The sequence below is a fragment of the Triturus cristatus genome, chromosome 4_2 (genome assembly GCF_964204655.1).
Source record: "Triturus cristatus chromosome 4_2, aTriCri1.1, whole genome shotgun sequence".
NCBI classification, from domain to species: domain Eukaryota; kingdom Metazoa; phylum Chordata; class Amphibia; order Caudata; family Salamandridae; genus Triturus; species Triturus cristatus.
The window spans coordinates 290199292-290217622 of record NC_140586.1 but is presented as its reverse complement, the minus strand read 5'-3'; the positions used below and the strand labels follow the sequence as shown (position 1 = coordinate 290217622).

Genomic DNA, 18331 nt, shown 5'->3' with positions numbered 1-18331 from the left:
AACTCTACTACTTAACACTTCACAAGACAAAATACCATTTCACATAATTATATTCCAAGACACAAAATCTGACTCCACATAATTCCAATACTAAGGGGTCTTCCACTGAGTGTATTCAAACTGCTTTTACGTGAACTTTGACTTATATAAACAAGTGGATGTGCAAACCTATCACTGGGGCATATCATCAAGGGCAATATCGCCACTTTAGCGGTACTTATTGCCACTAAAGCAGCGATATTTTTATCACCCTATCAGCAAGCTGTCGCTAACAGCTGTTAGCGACAGTTTACTGGCAATAGCGCCCCTTGTCAGCACGCCTCCCATCGCATTGCTAATGAGATGCAAAGGAGGCGTGCCTGACAAGACTCCCTTGGGAAAATATCGCTAACCCAGCTTCGTCATATTGACAAGGAGGGTTTGCGATATTTAAAATCACGTTAAGTATGCCTTAACGCAGGAATTTAACGTCTGTTAAATTCCTGACTAAGGCATACCTAACATGGGGCGTGGATTGTGTGGCTAAAACCACAGGCCATATCATCTAGGATATCGCCGTTTTCCATCATGGAAAACGGTGATATCCCCACTATCTCTGGAATTGTTATCACCTCGGCGATGCGCGTTGTTGATAATGCGCTAACCTTGCGATAAATTCCAAAGATAGCCGGCGATAAATATGCAAGCGCTAAGCGCACTTTGCGATATTTATCGCCGGACCTTGATAATATGCCCCACAGTTTCTGCGATATCTCCAAATACCGGCTCCAAAAATCTAAGCTGCAAAATATTTTGCAGCGTTGCGACATTTCCTGACACGTATGCCCCAATATTTTGTAAAGTAACCAACATTTTGGAAAACTTTCAAAGCAGAGAGGGAGAGCGGAGGTGAGCGTTTTTGGCTGTGTTTATGGAAAACGTCCCAGTGAAATCCAACAGACACCTCACCATACCCGACTGAAAACACCAGCACCAACTATTGAACAGAAATTACATTTATGTGGGGGCGGCGGGGGGGTGTTAACACCCCGAAGCTACGCCCCTGACTGAACTAAGTAATGCCAACATCTATGCTCCAGGTGAGGTTGTGTACATAGAACATTGGGCCATGTTATCAAGGAACGGCAATAACATTATCGCCGTTTTAGCGGCAGGAAACTGCAGCTAAAGTGGCGATAATGGGCTTGATAATATGCCCTTGTGAATTCCCATAGAAGCCCAGGTTCACACCAGAACCTGGGTTTTTCCTGCCGCTAAAGCGGCGATAATGTTATCGCCGTTCCTTGATAGTATGGCCCTTTGTACCTTATCGTGTAGAACATTAACCACCCGATTGGGTTGTAACTTCCTGCGTTTCGACGGTGAATTCTGATTTCTGCAACCCCTGAGTCACCACCCTCTCTAACATCTAGGTGGTGCCCTTGAAGGACCTCTGAACGTCTCCCCATATGTGCTTCTATTGTTATCCAGACGACACACGGATTTTTTCAGGCAACAGAAACTAAAATAATAAAAAAGGTGTGCTTCCTTTTCCGCCCTCAGAACACCTCAACGTCTTTGAGGCTGTCATCGAACTCCAAACTGGACTATGGGACGGTCACATTGGATGGATAAGAAAATTCAGAGCTGCGGGCTGTTCAGCGTGCTACCGCTTGCTTGTGAAATCTGAAAAGGACTAATGTGCCCTCTTTTGAAAAGGCTGCGCTGACACTCTCGGGTGCTTCTGGCTATTAAAAACGACTTTCAAGTGAACGAAGAATGACGAGCTGACACCTTCACATGTGAAGATAAAAGTCTACCTTGGGCCCCTGGGAGAACAATTCCGGTCATTCGACCCGTTTACCGCAAAGGGTCGAGTTTGGTAGAGGTGCTTTAAAAATAAAAAAAAGCAACAACAGCCTAATATGAAGCAATATAATAAAATGCAACAATCTTAATTATAAAATAGCATCGCACAAATCAAACTTTGCAGAATAGTGTCTGGAAGACAATAAAGACACCCTTACCTGTCCGGCGCTGAGGGTATTCGGGACTGAGTGCCGTCAAACTGCTTTCGCGTGAACTTTGTCTTATTTAAACTGGTGGTTGTGCCAAACCCATCCCATTTTTAACTGGCTCCAATAATCTACGGTGGATTAATTTCAATGAGCGGAGTAGCCGTGTGTGCGTGCGTGCGCGTGCGTGCGTGCGCGCGCAGGGTCGGACAAGGACAGAAAATAGGCTCAGAAAAAGTGGCGTGCGTTAGTAAAATAGACATATAAAAAAAGTCCATGTTTACACATTGGGGCAGTTTTGAACTCGTAAAGGCATTCTGTAACAGTATTTTGCAATATATGGAAGAGTGCATGCGAACAGTTAAAACTGCTGCAGCAGACCATAAAACTGGCGCACAAACAGCCAATAAAAGGGCCCACACACTGACCTGCCAGACAAGCCTATTGGACACTGCTTGATTGCCCTTTAAGCCAGTCCGACCCTTTATGTATGCATGTATGTGTTTGTGTGCGTGTAATGTTTATTTGTGTGTGTTTCTGTATGTGTCCATGCTTATATGTCAGAATAAAGAAGTCAGAAATCCCGTCTGACATAAAGACAAACACCGTGTCTAAAATATTGTTTACAAATATGTCCCACTGGTTGTAGATTTTCTACACTAATTACAATGAGGTGATATTTTTGTAGACGATATTTAGGACACCCAGATGGGGCCAGCTACCGAATTTCCCAGGGGGCTTAAGCAAAATGGCACAACCTTGGACCTCTGGGACTTCACCGGAAGTGATGTCACACATAGGCCCTGAGAAAGTCATTGGGCGGATAGAAAAGGAGTTTAAAAGCAATGCACCAAATTTCCTTCAACAAAAATATGACCCGCTGAAGCTCTAACCTGCTGTCATTAACTACTTCTGTTTCACAACTCCGCAACTTATTGGCAGCAAGTATTTCCTGCATCACATTTCTCACAGTTGTACCTATACTCAAAGTAGTGAAGCGGGACAGGCATCTGAAACACTGGACTATCCTGCAAATGCCAGATCTTTTGGCCCCTGTACGTTTGACCCAGTCAATGGGGTAAATAATATTTGTTGTTATTAAATGTGTAGAAAACGTTAGATTGAAACATGTTAATGTACATGGAATGATCATAGGTAGCATGATAGGGGAGAGGATGTAGCCTAACGCAGTGCTTGATATGGAAAAATAGAAGTGCAGGTGCTCTGTGAGAAGTGCTGGAGGTCCTCTCCAATTAAAAGTATTGTGGGGCATATTATCAAGCACAGCGTTAAAATTATCGCCGCTTTAGCGGCAGAAAACTGCCGCTAAAGCGGCGATAATGGGCTTGATAATATGCAGCAGAGAATTCCCATAGAAGCCCATGTTGACACCAGAACATGGGCTTCTATGGGAATTCTCTGCGGCTTATCATCAAGCCCATTATCACTGCTTTAGCGGCAGTTTTCTGCTGCTAAAGCGTCGATAGTTTTAACCCCGTTTCTTGATAATATGCCCCCCTGTCTCTCTTGTGAAGTGGCGGTACTCTCCCTCTCAAATTAAAAAAGTGCGGGTACTCAGTACTGGACAGTACTGGCCCATTTAAAGCACTGGTCTAACGGTGAGCTCTCTCAATTTGAGGGAAACCGGGTTCGAGTCTCGGCAATGACGCTCAAGATCATGTGATTCTAGGCAAATCACTTAATCTCCCCGTGCCTAACAAAAATTAATGTGACCTTGTGTAAGCAACTGGTCTTCATCTAAAGCTCTCTGATACCTGATACCTTTGGGTCAAGTTTGCGCTATATCAAACTCTGAAAAAAACCTATAACCACCTTATGTGAAATCTAAAGGCATATTGTCTTGTAGTAGAAGTAATTTTTGGTTAAATCACGGAGGGTGCAAAGTTGCCCATTTGCAAAACATCTAAACTACTTTGAAACCCCTATGATTCAGTTTGAACAAACTGAAAGGTACTAATTTAAAGGAAGAATGATTTTAGCTTTTAACTTAGAGTGTATCAAATAAACCTACATATATGATCCCCATTATCTGGCTACAGTAATATATGTTTCCCAACAACATGTTAGTGTGCTCTTTGAGGTAGCCGAAAACATTCCTTGAGGTCGAAGTAGATGCTTGTCCTGTCTGATCCCTTCAGCCACTCCTGCCAGTTTATCTGGAAGAATTTTGCATTTGGAGTATTTAGTTTTGGTTTTACCACAGCAAGGATACGGTCAAACTCTAAGCATACAAAGTGCTCTTGGCTTAAAAGTCAAGATTGGCTGAAGGTGTAAGTAAGTGACAGTTTTCTAAAGCGCATGAATACCGAAGTCTCATGGCACTAGCGACCTCCAAAATAACTGAGGAGACAAAAACCTACTTTAAAGAAGAGACAGATAGCCACGTCTTTAACAATTTCCCGAAAGGGACAAGATTTATTTGAGATCTCATAGACAGGGGCAAAGAATTCCAGAGTTTACAAGCTAAAAATAAGAAGCCTCTGCCTCCATCTGGTCTTGTTTATTTTGGGTATAGACACCAACCAGTTTGGTTGAGGAAGATCTTAACTCACGAGTGGGACATACCACTTAAAGGTCTTTTGAAGATAAAGAGGGCCAGTGCCCAGCAAGTCTTTATGCAGTATGCAGAGAGCCTTAAATTTGACCCTTTCAGAGACAGGCAGCCATTGAAGGTCACGGATCTTCTTAGTGATGGAACTAAACATGGGAACTTTCAAAAGCCTACAGGCAGCCGCATTTTGTAGTGATTGAAGCTTAAATTGAAGACGTTTGTTAACTCCCAGGTAGAGTGCATTACAATAATCTATAATACAATAATCTGTTATACATGGCATGAGCCCAGTTGGCAGCTACAAACTTTGCCATTAGATAAACACCATATACAAATAATATTTCAAGATGTCGCAGCGTAGCAATGAAATAATAGGCGAAATACTAGTGGCATGAGAAAGACGTAATAACAGGCACTCATGTGCCCCATTGTCTGGAAAAGGGCAACCTCACTTCAGCCAGTGTTGAAAGATTTTGCAACCTGTTTTAAGTGAGTAAAGAAGGAGCCCGAAATAAGTGCAACACTGTATGATTCATTTCTTAAAAGCATATGAAAAAAAAGAGTCGTATAGTGCAACAGTTTAGCAGTACCTCTAAGGCATGTGTACTCGCAAACATATCCGCAATGGCCACACAGCTTGGTCTGTGATGTGACAGAGGGCTGCATCGATGTTAGCAGGGTGGCAATCCAGGGGAGGGGGGCATTTGTGGATAAAGATGGCTTTGAAAATGAAGGTGTTTCTAAAGTTAAGTGGTGCAGAACAACTTTGGGGCATATTATCAAGCACAGCGTTAAAATTATCGCCGTTTAGTGGCAGAAAACTGCCGCTAAAACGGCGATAATGGGCTTGATAATATGCCGCAGAGAATTCCAATAGAAGCCCATGTTGACACCAGAACATGGGCTTCTATGGGAATTCTCAAGGGCATATTATCAAGCCCATTATAATATTGGCCGAAGTGTGAGAAGTAAAGGTCCATGTGACACAATATAACTTAGCAGCTATTTGTTTACACAGGAAAAAAGGGTGCATGTGGCCTGGACCAATGGTGCATTGGAGAAACACATATGGGAGGATATCTATGAGATGGTGGAGAGATGAAAACCAGTTGCAAGGGTTGATACATGTAAGAGAGGGTGTGCATAATGGGAAGTAATACCTATGTAAACTAAGTCATTATTCATTCACCCTTTCAGCATACAAATATGTGCAAACAAATGTGCAATGGTATCGTCAAATGTGCAAAAGTGATTATGGAGCAGAATCCCCAAATGTGCAAAAGTAAATTTGTAGCTACACCGTCAACACAAACAAAGAGAATAAAGACGTCTATAAAAAATTAAATGTAATTATTGGAAAATACGTCTATAATGAATCTTAAGAAACATCAAAAAAGCACAATGAACCCTATAGTGGTATGTGATATGATAAAAGAAAGCTTAAAAGTCACAAAAGTGCAATGCATAATGTTTCGTTAACAACTCAGAACTTGCGTTATGACAGCTTTTAATTAAATATGTGCCATTGAAGCATGCTTACGTCTTGACACCAATACATTCAGTCATAGGGTGTGTGCTTTCAAAGAACACAAAGTAATTGCCCCAAAGCACTCATACTAAGAAATGAGAACTGAGATAATAGAAGACAATGTAACTTGCCCGGGATAGGTCAATTTTGTCAAGTGTAGTAGCTGGGATTCACAACACAGGCTTCTAAAGACAGGTTGCAACTTGGACAGTATATCTACAGCTGTTAAGACTGTCTGCTACCTACCCAACACCATGCTTGCCTGTCTGCTAGCTATGAGCATCATCTAATCAAGGGGCCAATTCACAAAGGTAGACTTAGATGTTTGGTCTAAACTTAGACCAAATGTCTAAGCTTACGACGGCGAATTCTCAAAGTGGGAAGAGCGGAGTCAAACGTTTTGGGCTGTGTGTATGGAAAACGCCCCAGTGAAAGCCAACGGACACCTCACCATACCCGACTGAAAGCACCAGCACCAACTATTTAACAGAAATTACATTTATTGGGAAAGGGGGGGGGAAGCAATGCCCCTGGCAGAACTAAGTAATGCCAACATCTATGCTCCAGGTGGGGTTGCGTACATAGAACGTTGTACCTTATCGTGTAGAACATTAACCACCCGATTGGGTTGTAACTTCCTGCGTTTCGGCGGTGGATTCTGATTTCTGCAACCCCTGAGTCACCACCCTCTCTAACATCTAGGTGGTGCCCTTGAAGGACCTCTGACCGACTCCCCATATGTGCTTCTATTGTTATCCAGACGACACACGGATTTTTTCAGGCAGCAGAAGCTAAAATAATAAAAAAGGTGTGCTTCCTTTTCCGCCCTCAGAACACCTCAACGTCTTTGAGGCTGTCATCGAACTCCAAACTGGACTATGGGACGGCCACAGGGATGGATAAGAAAATTCAGAGCTGCGGGCTGTTCAGCGTGCTACCGCTTGCTTGTGAAATCTGAAAAAGACTCATTTGCCCTCTTTTGAAAAGGCTGAGCTGACAGTCTCGGTGCACCTAGCTATTAAAAAAGTTAACGATTCGAAGAATGACGAACTGACACCTTCACATGTGAAGAAAAAAAGTCTACCTTGGGCCCCTTGGAGAACAATTCCGGTCATTCGACCCGTTTTATTATTGCAAAGGGTCGAGTTTGGTAGAGCTACTTTAAAAAAAAAACAAAAAAAAGGAAGCAACATCAGCCTAATATATAACGCAATATAATAAAATGCAACAACCTTAATGCAGCATAAAATAGCGTCGCACAAATCAAACTTTGCAGAATAGTGTCTGAAAGACAATAAAACACCCTTACCTGTCCGGCGCTGACGGTCTTCGACTGAGTGCCGTCAAACTGCTTTCGCGTGAACTTTGTCTTATTTAAACTGGTGGATGTGCCACACCCATCCCATTTTCAACTGGCTCCAAATTCTGGCTCCAAAAATCTACACTGGATTAATTTCAATGAGCGGAGCAGCCGTGTCAGTGTGCGTGCGCGTGCGTGCGTGCGCGCGCAGAGCCGGAGAAGGACAGAAAATAGGCTCAGAAAAAGTGGCGTGCGTTAGTCAAATAGACATAAAAAAAAGTCCATGTTTACACATTGGGGCAGTTTTGAACTCGTAAAGGCATTCTGTAACAGTGTTTTGCAAGGTATGGAAGAGTGCATGCGAACAGTAGAAACTGCTGCAGCAGACCATAAAACAGGCGCACAAACAGCCAATAAAAGGGCCCACACACTGACCTGCCAGACAAGCCTATTGGACACTGCTTGATTGCCCTTTAAGCCAGTCCGACCCTTTATGTATGCATGTATGTGTTTGTGTGCGTGTACTGTTTATTTGTGTGTGTGTTTCTGTATGTGTCCATGCTTATATGTCAGAATAAAGAAGTCAGAAATCCCGTCTGATATAAAGACAAACACCGTGCCTAAAATATTGTTCACAAATATGTCCCACTGGTTGTAGATTTTCTACTCTTATTACAATGGGGTGATATTTTTGTAGACGATATTTAGGACACCCAGATGGGGCCAGCTTCCGAATTTCCCAGGGGCTTAAGCAAAAGGGCACAACCTTGGACCTCTCGGACTTCACCGGAAGTGATGTGACACATAGGCCCTGAGAAAGTCATTGGGCGGATAGAAAAGGAGTTTAAAAGCAATGCACCAAATTTCCTTCAACAAAAATATGACCAGCTGAAGCTCTAACCTGCTGTCATTAACTACTTCTGTTTCACAACTCCGCAACTTATTGGCAGCAAGTATTTCCTGCATCACATTTCTCACAGTTGTACCTATACTCAAAGTAGTGAAGCGGGACAGGCATCTGAAACACTGGACTATCCTGCAAAGGCCAGATCTTTTGGCCCCTGTACGTTTGACCCAGTCAATGGGGTAAATAATATTTGTTGTTATTAAATGTATAGAAAACGTTAGATTGAAACATGTTAATGTACATGGAATGATAACAGGTAACATGACAGGGGAGAGGATGTAGCCTAACGCAGTGCTTGAAATTGAAAAATAGAAGTGCAGGTGCTCTGTACCCGAGTACCTGCTTGTTTGTGAGAAGTGCTGGTTGGTCCTCTCCAATTAAAAGTATTGTGGGGCATATTAACAAGGGCTTTATCTCTGCTTTTTTGGCTTTAAAAGCCAAAGAAGCGGAGATAAAAATATTGCCCTATCAACAACAGGGTGCTAACATGCAAAATCGCATGTTCGCACCCTTTTTCACTACGCTTCCCTTTGCATCTCTAATGAGATGCAAAGTGGGCATTCCAGAGCAAAATAATAGGAGAAATGTCGCTAAGCGACATTTCTCCTATTATCAAGCTTCACGCTAACCCTGTTAGATACAAAAAAAGCAGCGCTACCCACGGTTAACGCTGCTCTTTTACATCTGCTAATTTTCAGACTTAGCCATATAATCCAATGGGAGGTGGATTACATGGCTAAATCCACCATGGGCTATCAACAAAGATATCCCTATCCTTGCAGTTTTGTCGCTGCATTACCAGCGATAACCTCCCAAAATGCCGCTATCACTGGATTTTTTATCGCCTAGGCGGTTAGCGTTGTTAATAACGCGATAACCAGGCGATATTATACAGCGATAGCGGGCGTTAAAAAAATTAAAGCTAAGCGCCCTTAGCGTTAATTTTCCCTGTTCCTTGTTACTATGCCCCGAAGTCTCTCTTGTGAAGTGGCGGTACTCTCCCTCTCAAATTGACATAATTGAAAAATAAGTCTATAATGAATCTTAAGAAACGTCAAAAAAGCACAATGAACTCTATAGTGGTATGTGATATGAAAAGAAAGCTTAAAAGTCACAAAAGTGCAATGCATAATGTTTCGATAACAACTCAGAACTTGTGTTATGACAGCTTTTAATTAAATACGTGCCATTGAAGCATGCTTACGTCTTGAAACTAATACATACATTCAGTCATAGGGTGTGTGCTTTCAAAGAACACAAAGTAATTGCCCCAAAGCACTCATACTAAGAAATGAGAACTGAGATAATAGAAGACAATGTTACTTGCCCAGGATAGGTCAATTTTGTCAAGTGTAGTAGCTGGGATTCACAACACAGGCTTCTAAAGACAGGTTGCAACTTGGACAGTATATCTACAGCTGTTAAGACTGTCTGCTACCTACCCAACACCATGCTTGCCTGTCTGCTAGCTATGAGCATCATCTAATCAAGGGGCCAATTCACAAAGGTAAACTTAGATGTTTGGTCTAAACTTAGACCAAATGTCTAAGCTTACGACTGAGAATTCTCAAAGGGTATTTACGAGTACTATCTTTATGTCCACGTTCGGGGCAGATCCTGATACTACTCGTACATGCCCTTTGTGAATTCTCAAAGTCGTAAACGTAGACGTTTCGTCTAAGTTTAGACCAAACATCTAAGTTTACCTTTGTGAATCAGGCCCATCAAGTCTTAACCAAATAAACATAAAAAACTGAACTTAAAAAAAAAAAAAATGGAACACCAGCACAAGTCATTATTTTCTTGCAGAAATAGGAAAAAACATACTTAGCTGTAAGATAAAATTCCAAACTTGGAGACACTGACCTCAGCCTGCACACCTCCTGTGTTCCTGCACAGAGTCTTGTCTTGGGCCATAGCCACAGCCTCCAGGCATCAGACAGGTTTATTCAGGAAGCACATCTTTGTTGATGGCCCTGGCTTATGCAGCACATCCCTGTGACCTCCTCCAGACTGGAGGCAAATAACTAAAGCTGGTCTGTGCTATGAATGAATGACCCAACTTAGAAAAACATATTATTGGAATATACTTTTATCTCTTGCGGGCCTGTGAGAGGTAATTGTCTGCATAAACGGAGAAGCTGAACTTGGATTTTTCTCCAGCAGCCAGCAATGAATAACATGCAGGGCAGTATTGGCCTTTCATCTCCTGGGGTGCAGCGTCCCATCACATTCGTTCAAGGGAAGGGTTAAATTCATTAAGACCCTATAAAGGCCTGAGGACAACAGATTTATGTCAGTCGATATACAGACTGCAGTTTTCGGAAAGCATGCTTTGTGGGTTTGGTTTTAACTTCAAGCTATCCTGGCTGATGAGGGGTGATACCCCGAAACCGGTCCCAGGATTCTTGGTTCCAGTCCAGGGAGGACCAGGCCTGGCAGTTCAGGCTGGACTGTTCCCATGGGTAACAGGGTAAAGACTAATTTGCATCTGGCTGAGTCCAAAGTGGGGTGGCGTGGTGAGCATAAAAACAATGGATTAAACCCAGATCTGTGACTGGGGTGAACGTTTGATTTGTTCAGCATTCTGTCCATTATTTGTTCTTTTTGCTTTTGTCGCCATAAGTGGGAAAGTTATGCCCAGATGCTGGTCCCTGGCTCACCGTGCCAATTGATTCAAGCTAGCCTGGCTGATGAGGGGTGATAACCCAAAACCGGTACCAGAATGTTTGTTTCTGGTCCAGGGAGGACCTGGTCTGGCAGTTTGGGCTGGACTGTTCCCATGGGGAGCAGGATCAAGACTAATTTGCATATGGCTGGGTTCAAAGTGGGGTGGCATAGTGAGCAAAAAATAAGATGTATTAAACCCAGATCTGTGACTGGGGTGATTGTTCTATTTGTTCAGCATTCCATCCATCATTTGTTCTTTCTGCTCCTAATCTAAATTAAGCAGGATTAGATTGGGAAAGGGCATTTAGTTAGGCAACTAAGGTAAGGTGTCAGCTTCAGTAAACCAAGTAAAGGTTTCTGATGAGAGAATACGAATGCTTGGGCATAAAGCCTTTGCACTCAGGCAATGGAGATCAGTAGAGTTAAAAAGGGTCTTCTCAGTTCCAGTTCAGCAAGCATTTCGACTCTAGTCTAAAGAACACACACTATTATTTTTCAACAAGGGTACTAGTTTGCAACATTACAGCTTGTTCTCACTCTTGGGAGCCAATCATATTCTTCCAGACTCTAGGAGCAAGTAAATTCCTGTCTTTCTCAGGGCAACACAGTGGTCCGTGCATGAGTATGCCTTTGAATTATTACACTGGCTAATCTAGAAAGCCAAACTACCATTGATGCCTTTGGGAACTGAGGCTTATGCATCTAAAACCTAATTATGTAAGAATGTCTGTAGCTAACTTCTGATAAGGATTTGCAATAAGCATGTATTTTCTTGCTAAAGTAAGAAAGGAGCCGGCCTTTGATTGGTCCAGAGGGGAAGAAATAAGCCTGGGCAAAGCACTACGCTACGCTCGCGTAGCTTGCGAAGTTCGCGCTACTTCGCACTACGCGAACTGCACGTAGCACAGTGCGAACACGCGTAGCGTAGTGTTGCATAGTGCTGCGGTCATTTTTTGCTTGCTCGCGGTCCTCAACGTCAAGTTGGCGACCGCGAGCAAGCAAAATGACATCCTGGCGAGACTTTTTCCTTGTTCGCGATCAGCAACTTCAAGTTGGTGATCGCGAGCATGGAAAATAAACCTCCCAGCGAGATTCCCAATGCGAGGAGGTCAGGTTTCTCATTGCGAGTGGTCGCGTATGCTCGCGACCGCTCGCGATGAGAAACTACCAGTTCGCGTTGAGAAAGCTGAAGCTCGAGTAAAAATCTACTCGAGCAGCAGAAAACTACAGCTCGCACTGTGCAAGATGCCATTTTCAATGATTGCACAGTGCCGGTTGCTTGTCCGCACTGTGCAATCATTGAAAACGACATCTGGCACAGTGCGAACAAGGTACTACGCAGTTCGCGAAGTGCTATGCGTAGCTCGCGTAGTGCGAACTTCACTTTGCGTAGCTTCGCGACGTGCTACTTCGCGAACTACGCCCAGGCCTAGGAAGAAACCAGATACAATGTCTGCAACATGTACATATGTCTTTTTATATTACACTGGACAGACTGTCAGCTCTTCCCATGAGTCACTCTCCCATCCAGGCATCTTCTTCGTCTTGCTATGAGAACCTCACTATAAAGTTGTCTAAATACATAACAATAAACTATTCAATAGCTAACAAAAGGTGTCTGGGAAAAACACAGTATCTGCAGTGGAAGAACACATAATATGAAAAACAAAAAAGAATGAATGTACATGTCTTTTAGCCTTAAAATGGTAAAATACTAAATTCAAAACGGCAATGATACGTGACTAACTTAAGTGACACCAAGGTGCCGATTCCGATCCTGTAAAACCCGGGTACAAATGGCCGTACAGAGCGTTTTCTCCGTACGACTCGTACCCGGGGATTCCACCGTACAAACCAGCAAGTACGATTCGTACAGAAATACCATTTCCGTACGAATCGTAAAAAACACCGTACGGCTAAAAAATACATACAATTCCGATCCTGGACAGCGTGTACGCGACGTCCGCACAGAGTCAGGCAGCGTTTTACGGACCAGCAAGTACGATTCGTACCCACAGCACTCCGTACGGCTATATTTTTACGGGAGCCAAAAAGTGCCGGAAAAGCTAAGTACGCCGCGATGCACGAGGGAGGAAAAGGGGGCCCGGTACGCACCGTACCCCCGCGTACATACGGGGCTGGGGGTACGGTGCGCACATACGGGGGTACGGCACGTACATACGGGGGTACGGCGAGTACATATGGGGCTGGGGGTATGGCGCGTACATACGGGGGGTACGGCGCATACATACGGGGGTGGGAGCTACGTGCCGTACATACGGGGGGGTGGGGGGTATGGTGCGGACGTACGCGGGAGGGGTGGGAGGGTGGGAGGGCCGGACGACTCATACCCCGGGCACAAGTGTACCCGGGGTAGGGGTCGTGCAAAGTTCGCTCCGTACGGGATGTTTTCCATACGCTTGTGTATTCGGGACGCCGGTACGGATCGGACTTGTGCGCTCGGAATTCAGTTTTACGACTCGTACGTAAAACTGTCCGGGGACATCTCGCAGACTTTTCCCGAGGTCATTCGTATGTATTTTGCACGTACGAATAGTACTTCGCCGTTTGTACGAGACTTGTACGATTCGTACGTAAAACAATACGGATACGAGTCGGACGGTAAATTTTTTTAACGGATCGGAATCGGCACCCAAATGTTAACTCAGGTGCTGCTCCTAATGACTAAATCTGGTCATCTACTATAAATTATTTGTTTAATATGCACACATTATTTAACAATGTAAATCATTCTTTCCTAATAAATGCACTAATTAGGTAAATTATTGGGTTCCTTTAATTGTGCAATTTTCTCTGGCCATCACTGGAGCCATCCATGTAACACTGGAGTGGATCAGTCCATCCCCGAGTGAATGCTCACTGGGTGCACTTTTCTTTGAGTCTGACTGTGCTTATCACTTGTGGAGTAACAACAGCCAGACAGGTCTTTACACTTATCGGGCAAATGCCTGATTGACAGACTGCTCCATAACCTACAGAGTTGCATCAATGCGGGTGATTACTGACCCTCCCTTAATACCCTATCCACTCCTAGATCTTCTTTGGTAGAGGCTATAATATATTTTTTTTTTGCATGACTAAAGATAAAAAATATATAGTGAAAGCTTATTTCTGCATGATTCCTTCTGTGCCACAGCATCACAGGCAAATAAATGGGTCACAGTTCCACTCGGTAATGATAGAATCGACAAATTAATATGTAAATTATTGACATTAACAGGTACAAATGTGCAATGATTTATGTAACATTCAAAGCTGGAATGGCACACATTTAAAATGAGCAAATTGCAATAGGTAGTCATAGCTATGTGTGTAGGCCAAAGAAGTATTAGCAAGCAACCTTCCTTTAACTAGATGTGAACCTAATTTTGCTTAACTGGGCACAAATAATTTAGAAGGTTGACCTTTAATGTGGCATGTGTAGAAATGTTGGTCATAACTGCAGAATGTTCTGGTTTTAATCAAATGTATTATTTAACTAAGCAACATATTGTTTTTAGTGATCAAATTTCCAATTCTCACCCTACTTGACATAATGCTTGAATAGAATAGTTACACATTCAAAACAATATTTCTTGTTCGTATTAATGAAATGCATTACTAAACAGTATTTTGGCAAAGATAATGTATCTTTCTTTTAACATAGATCATTTTGTATGCAGTGAAACCAATTAATCTAGAAAGCCAAACTACCATTGATGCCTTTGGGAACTGAGGTTTATGCATCTAAAACCTAATTATGTAAGAATGTCTGTAGCTAACTTCTGATAAGGATTTGCAACAAGCATGTATTTTCTTGCTAAAGTAAGAACGGAGCCGGCCTTTGATTGGTCAAGAGGGGAAGAAACCAGATACAATGTCTGCAACATGTACATATGTCTTTTTATATTAGTGTGTATTCTCAGTTACTCTCAATGCTTTTTCTCAATGCCTTTCCCATGCCCTTTTCCATGCTTCCGTGGATGTTTTGCCAATCCATTCTTTTGTCCTGGTCTGGAAGTTGTGGCTACTGCTGCTTCTGTTTATCCTTATTTTATTTTGAGGCTTTACATTTTGCAGATTACAACTGTGGCTGTATGATCATCTACTTGATCGAGACATGGCTGAGTTTTGTGAACTTCCCTTTATCGTGAGTTCTGCTGCTTCAAATTGACTTTGAGCTCCTTTAATCTCAGTCTTTTCCTATGAACGTGAACTCTTCATGGGTTCCTCTAACTCTGAGAACCTAATTCGAACTTTAGAATAGGGTATATTACTTCATGGAATGAGCTTGAAGCATTACTTGTCTGATTCACTCTAACCAAATATTTTAATGAGATTTTTGTAACTTTAAAGACTTATTGAGTAATATGAGTAAAGAAAAAAAAGAAAAGAAAATTAATAATCTCTTAATGAGAGTAAAGCTTTTGAAACCTGTCCAAAACTCTCATAATTGACTGAACTGGGAATTGATTTTGAAATTGATTGCAATGACGAAATAGCTCTTTGAATAATAATATGGTGACCAAGATTCATCACCTCAAGAAGGAGCAAACAGAGCTGGAAGGGGATTAATCATAGTATTAGAAACAGTGAACCAAATTCTTCAATTTTGGCGCCAATACGCGCTATCAGTAAAATGGCTGCCAAACGGCCCAATGTCATATGTGACATTACTATGTTTGTAGCCAAAAGATGATGTATTCAGGTACTTTTTGTTTGATTTTTAACATTGTAAGTATAGGCTCAAAAATCCCTGCATGGCATGCAGTGATGAAGGCTAATAAGCCAGAACTGACTCACGGTACTATGCTTTACATGGGACCACTTACATGCCTGGCTCTGGGATTCTGTGTCTGTGGGCCATGAAGAAAGATGTTGGGCTCTGAGATGCAAGGTGGGGGTGGTGGTAATACCAAAATTTGTCAGGGCTTCCAGCAATCTATATTTCCACTGAAAGCTCTTGCAGTACCATAGTGTGCTGTATGTCATTAATTGCCATACATTTATTTTGCATACCTTTACTTTGGATTTTTTTTACTGTGTATTATGGGGCAGATCTACAAGGAAGTGTCGCAGCGTGGCAACGCAAGCCCTTTGGCTGTGCCACGCTGCGGCACTTCTGAAGCACAGGAATGCGACATATTTACAAGAATTTGTCGCATCCCTGTGCTCTCCCCTGCGCTGGCGCACAAACTGCAGCCATGCGCCGGTGAAGGCACCCTTGCACCATGGTGCAAGGATGCCTGCGTCATGCGGAGATTGTTTTTGTGCAGGAAGGGGCATCTTAGTACCGCCCTGTCTTCTACTGTTACCTCCCATGAGGACGGCCCCTCTTATATGTGTCCTTAACCCCTTCGATGCTCATGACGGAATGGTTCCGTCATAAGCATCGGTACTCCTGTGCTCATGACGGAACCATTCCGTCATGAGGACAGGGACACAAAATCCCTCTGCTGCAGACAGCTAAGGGATTTCCTTTTCTCCCCCAGAGCCTCAGGAGCTGGGGAAGAGCTTCCCCAGCTCCCGAGGCCTCCTCCCTGGTTTCTGTGAAAGGACGATCAGCGCGCACCTCGTGCTGTCATCATTTCACAGAAACCGAAACTAAAATGAACCTTTAGGTTCATTTCAGTTTCACTTTCTACGTGCTCAGGGGGCTATCTCAGCCACAGGAGGGCAGTCCCCAAGCAGGGATCCACCCACTAGGCACCAGGGAGGGGGGAGCGGCCCCTTGGGCAAGGGCTTTTGCTCCCCCCATAATTATTTTGGGCACAATCAGTATTTCTGCCCCCCCTGGGGGGTAGATGGGGGCAGCAGCCCCCAATCTGCCCCCCGGGGGGTAGAAAGCCCACTAGACACCAGGGATTTTGTGATAATTTATTCATTAGGGGTGGGGGCTGCTCAAAACGGGCATGCCGATGTCCCCACCCCCCAAAGGCACGCAATCAGTCTTTCTGCCCCCCCTGGGGGATAGATGGGGACAGTATCCCCCAATTTGCCCCCCCGGGGCGTAGAAAGCTCACTAGACACCAGGGATTTTGTGATAATTTATTCATTAGGGGTGAGGGCTGCCCAAAACGGGCATGCTGATGCCCCCACCCCTCTCAGGCACACAATTAGTCTTTCTGTCCCCCTTGGGGGGCAGATGGGGCAGTAGCCCCAAATCTGCCCCCCGGGGGGCAGAAAGCCCACTAAACACCAGGGATTTTATGATAATGTATTCATTAGGGGTGGGGGGTGCCCAAAACGGGCATGCCGATGCCCCCACCCCCCTCAGGCTCACAAATAGTCTTTCTGTCCCCCCTGGGGGGCAGATGGGGCAGTAGCCCCAATCTGCCCCCCCGGGGGGGCAGAAAGCCCACTAAACGCCAGGGATTTTGTTTTTGCCCCATTTTTTGGGGGGATAGGGGCTGCCCGAAACGGGCACGCCAATGCCACCACCCCCACCACCATTACAGCCTTTCTGCCCCCCTGGGGGGTAGAAAGCCCACTAGACACCAGGGATTTTCTTATGGGGTATTAGTTAGGGGTGGGGGCTGCCCAAAACGGGCCTGCCGATGCCCCCAACCCCCCGGTCACAAAATAAGTCTTTCTGCCCCCCGGGGAAAGATGGGGCAGTAGCCCCAATCTGCCCCCCCGGGGGGGGGAAAAAAGCCCACTAGACGCCAGGGATTTCTTTGGGCACATTTTTATTAGGGTGGGGGCATTGGCATGCCCATTTTTGGCACCCCCATTTAAAATTCGCCCAAAAAACTCCCTGGCGTCTAGTGGACTTTTAGCCCCCCCCTGGGGGGCAGATGGGGGCATTAGCCCCCATCTGCCCCGCCGGTGGGGGGCATAAAGCCTTCTAGATGCCAGGGTTTTTTTTGCGGCAAATTTGATTTAGAATGGGGCAGCCTAAAATGGGCATGCCCATGCCACCACGCCCGCCCCTGGAAAAATTACAGCCTTCCTGCCCCCCCTGGGGGGAAGATGGGGCAGAAGCCCCCAATCTGCCCCTGGGGGGGGCAAAAAGCCCACTAGACGCCTGGGATTTTTTTGGGTGAATTTATATTAGGGTGGGGGCATTGGCATGCCCGTTTTTGGCAACCCCCACCCTAATTAAAATTTGCCCCAAAAAATCCCTGGCATCTAGTAGGCTTTCTGCTCCCCCTGGGGGTCAGATGGGGGCATTAGCCCCCAATCTTCGCCCCTGGAGGGGCAAAAAGCCCACTAGTCGGGGATTTTTTTCAGGCAAATTTGTATTAGGGTGGGGCTGCCCAAAACAGCCATGCCCATGCCCCCACCCCCTCCCCCGCAAAAATGACAGCCTTCCTGCCCCCCCGGGGGGCAAAAAGCCCAGTAGACGCCAGGGAGTTTT

General features: G+C 44.5%; 1 protein-coding gene across 2 annotated transcripts in view; it reads right to left on the bottom strand.

Moving 5' to 3' along the window:
• Positions 1-7535, bottom strand: part of LOC146833671 (flavin-containing monooxygenase 5-like) — a 315018-nt gene extending 307483 nt beyond the window's left edge. The window contains exon 1 of one of the 2 annotated variants that reach the window (XM_085601556.1): positions 7404-7535. The gene's annotated coding sequence lies outside the window, so the exon portion shown is untranslated. Of the gene's footprint in view, positions 1-2006; positions 2142-7403 lie in introns of those variants that run through there. The other variant, XM_085601555.1, reaches the window with a different exon arrangement.
• Positions 7536-18331: the final 10796 nt, after the last annotated feature.